This window comes from Vombatus ursinus, unplaced genomic scaffold (genome assembly GCF_900497805.2).
Source record: "Vombatus ursinus unplaced genomic scaffold, bare-nosed wombat genome assembly UNPS02014813.1, whole genome shotgun sequence".
NCBI lineage: Eukaryota > Metazoa > Chordata > Mammalia > Diprotodontia > Vombatidae > Vombatus > Vombatus ursinus.
Genome location: NW_020954591.1, coordinates 2,517,475 through 2,521,520, shown reverse-complemented (window position 1 = coordinate 2,521,520; position 4,046 = coordinate 2,517,475). Strand labels below are relative to the sequence as shown.

Sequence of the window (4,046 nt, the reverse complement as noted above, 5' to 3'; positions counted from 1 at the left end):
CTTCCTTCCTTCCTTCCTTCCTTCCTTCCTTCCTTCCTTCCTTCCTTTCTTTCTTTCTTTCTTTCTTTCTTTCTTCCTTCCTTCCTTCCTTCCTTCCTTCCTTCCTTCCTTTCTTCCTTCCTTCCTTTCTTTCTTTCTTTCTTTCTTTCTTTCTTTCTTTCTTTCTTTCTTTCATTCTTTCTTTCTTTCTTTCTTTCTTTCTTTCTTCCTTTCTTTCTCTTTCTTTCTTCCTTTCTTTCTTTCTCTTTCTTCCTTTCTTTCTTTCTTTCTTTCTTTCTTTCTTTCTTTCTTTCTTTCTTTCTCTCTCCCCCCTCCCTCTCTCTTCTCTTTTTCTTCCTTTCTTTTTCTTTCTTTCTTCCTTCATTCCTTCTTTCCTTTCTTTTTTCTTTCTTTCTTTTCTTTTCTTTTCTTTCCTTTATTTTCCTATCCTGAAGTGTGAGCTAATACTCTGCTGAGGCTGCTCTGGTCAGTATCTCTGTGAAATACAGCTTTCCCTTTGCTCAGATTCTCTCAGAACTCAGTTCCTCATTAATGACTCTACCAAGCTTAAGCACTTTCTTATATATTAACCACTGCTACAACTATACCTTTTGCTGACAGCATACATAAATTCATTGTAATGTTTCATTAATTGATTTTTAGTTCATTAGGAGTGCTTTTGCCCTCATTTGAAAAGGAAGTGTGAAAGTACTTTTTCCCCAACAGCAGATTTGTTATTTGCTGGAGTATTAGAAAAGTGTTGATTAGGCATTATTCATCTGTCATGTTGGTTTTTAAGAGTATTCCTAAACTAGAATGAATTGAACAGAGTTGGAGTGTGGGTGTGGTTGGTCAAAATAAGTTAATTACCTTTGGATAGAGAGTAAGACATTGGAGAATATGTGGTTCAAATACTGGGCAAAATTCTTTTCTTCTTTCACACAAATGGTCCTTCCGGTTAGAGAGTGACATCAGGAGGATATGGAAATCTTATTTGCAGGCTTTTCTTGGTGTAGAGGCATCTATCTATCTATCTATCCATATATAGATGTATGTGTGTATGTGTATATATATGTATGTATGCATATATTTTAATCTCATTGTCCCTCCTCCAACCATCTCACCCCGATATAGGGTTCTCCCCATCTATTTCCCACCCCTTGGCTTTATTTGACTCCTTCATTTCATTCTGAAACAAAGGAAGTAGCAGGTTTTGAAAAGTCCCTGTCCCTCAAGTGTTTTCAGAGTATGCTGATGAGCTATTGAAGGACTAGGGTCCTGGGAGTTCTTTGTTCAGTCTCTTTGCTCAAGGCAAAGCACGGTGTGTTTTCTGCCTGCTGCTCAGAAGAAATGAGGCTGAAAAGAATGGAGGAGAAACAAAACAAAACAAATCAGCAAATTTGAAAATATTTCTAGAAAGGCATCTATTGATGTGGTTTATACTGCAATTTGGGCATTGCTAGTGATTTGCATGAAATGGAAAGAACTGTTTATAGAAATCATCTGCATTGTAACAATGAAATATTTGGGGAGGAGAAAAAAGGATTTTTGATTGAGTATGGAGTTGCCATTTAGAGCTTTATTTACATGTCCATAGTATCCTAGCATTATAGATTTAGAGCTAGAAAAGACATTAGTGGTCAGAGATTCCAACTTGATTTTAAAGATCTGAAAACCCACCAAGGTTAAGTGACTTGCCCAGGGTCATGCAATTAATAGGTGTCTGAGGTGTGTTTTTGCTTTGGATTTTATCATATTTTGGCTAAACTGTTACTTATGTCACTTGCAGCTAAGTCTTTTTTAGGAAAGAATGAAGCCTGAGTTATTTTTGTAGCAATGGAATAGATTTGCATGAACGACCCTTTCTTTCATTTGATCATTTGACCAATAGCATAAAAGCAATAGCTGCTCACAGGTAGACATAGCTACAGAACAGAGTAAGTCGTCCTGGTCCTCATGTTTTGAAAATGTCAGTCTTGGTCTCACTGGAAAAAGGCCCTCTTTCTGCTTGCATTGGTAAGCACAGCATATTGTGCCTGACCCATTAGATGCTTTATCTATCTGTTTATCTAAAGAGAACATCATTTCTTGTTCCCTTTGATTTAAGTAATTTTTCAATGGAAACAAGTCATGATAAATGCAACATGGATATCTTTTAGAAGTCAACGAATTTCAGAAGATGAAGGAATAAACCACTTCTCAGAACAGATGCTACTCTGAAAGTAGAAACAATTTGCTAGTTATCAGTACTTTGAGTTCGCTAGCAAATAAATTACTTAAATTGCCCAAAGACAAAAGCAGAGATTCCTAGCAGAGTGTATCTGAAATCAGCTTATTTTTAAAAGACTTGGTTACTCATTTTGACTCTTAAAACTCAAGGCAACAACTTTTAAATCTCTAGTCCAAAGGCAATATGATACAGTGCAAAGGTCATTACTATTTGCCTTGGTTATTGTTGTTGTGTTGTTTCAGTCATGTCTGATCCTCTGTGACCACATTTGGGGTTTTCTTGGCAAAGATTCTGGAGTCATTTGCCATTTCTGTCACCAGTTCATTTTATACATGAGAAACAGACAAATAGGGTTAAGTGATTAGCCCAGGTTCACATAGCTGGTAAGAGTCTGAGGCCACATTTGAACTCAAGTCCTCCTCACTTTAAGCCTGGTGCTCTATCACAGGTCCATTTACTTGGGACAAGTCACTTAATTTCTCTAGTACAGGCCTGCAAAACATACAGCCCCCGGGTTGCTTATGGCCCACCCAAGGATTTCAGGTGGTTGGCAAAAAATGTACGGTTGCCACTGCGCACTCTCCTGTTTCACTTGAGTCATGGCAACCAACCATCATCAGTCTCTCTCTAGTCTAACCTATCTGGGGCCCAAAGAAGTTTAGCCTTTTTTAACTTTGGCCCCTACCTAATGCCATGTGCAGGTCTGTTCTAGGCCTTACTTTCCACAGCTATAAAATAAGCCAAGATCCTTTACAATTGTATAGCCTACTTCTCTATAACTGAAATTTGATACAGTGGGAGGAACCCTTGAATGGGAGTGTGGAAACCTGAGGTCCTCATCTGCTTTTACCAGGACATTAGGCAAATTACTTAACCCTATGCACCTCACTTCCCTCCTGCTGGAAATCCATAGCATCATAAAGTTCACTCTAGCCCAGCTCTTTCATTTTATAGATGAGAAAACTGAGACCCAAGAGAGGTAAAATGACTTGCCCACAGTCACACAGGTGGTAAATATAAGAGGTAGAATTTGAATCCAGGTCCTCTGGCTTAAAAGACCTAGCTCTTTCCCTTATATCAGTCTGAGTTGGATAAGATTATTCCGAAGGCCCTTTCCAATTCTATGATGAAATTTTATTTTATTTTTTTTTAAGGTTGCCCAACCATTTTATTTTCCTCTGATCAGTTCAGGAATGTTGATGGGCAGATAGCTCTTTACACAGGCTTTGGAGGGGGTCTGGGGGCAGCACCAGCAGGTCTGCAGCGGGGTGGGGGTGTCCGATCCTTTCGTGCCTCCCGGGACTGATTCCTCACTACCTTGCTGTGGATCGCGCAGCTCACACAGTAATACAGTTTCACATACAGTTTGGGCAGCACGTAGGAGTTGAAGACGCTGGCCTCGCAGATGTCCCTGACGGCCGCGGCTTCCACGATGTTGCTGATGATGAATTCTTGATGGCCTTGTCCTTGGGCACACAGCGGGCGCAGTTGGTACAGACGATGGGCTGCATGTGGCCGGGGCTCTTCTTGGCGCACCCGTTGTTCCTCCTCTTCTTGGTCATCTTGGAAGCCAGGGGTGAAAATGTTTAGTTTTAAATTTTTTTTCTTAATTAGGGAAGACAATATTCTGAGAAACAACACATCATTTTCTTTTCTCAAACTAAGTAGATCTCTAAGCCCTTCAAGATAATTTGTGAATGTAAAGACAAGGGTTGCTTTTTTCATTCTGTTGCAGACTTTTGCCTTACATTGTAGTGCATAATATCTAGAAAACACAGACAGCCAGTGCCACAGGTTGACCCAATTTGGAATCCAAGACAGCTGACATAATGTATCT

General features: G+C 39.6%; 1 pseudogene; it reads right to left on the bottom strand.

The window, feature by feature from the left end:
• Positions 1-3,372: 3,372 nt before the first annotated feature.
• Positions 3,373-3,771, bottom strand: LOC114022822 (annotated as a pseudogene).
• Between the last annotated feature and the right edge of the window lie 275 nt (positions 3,772-4,046).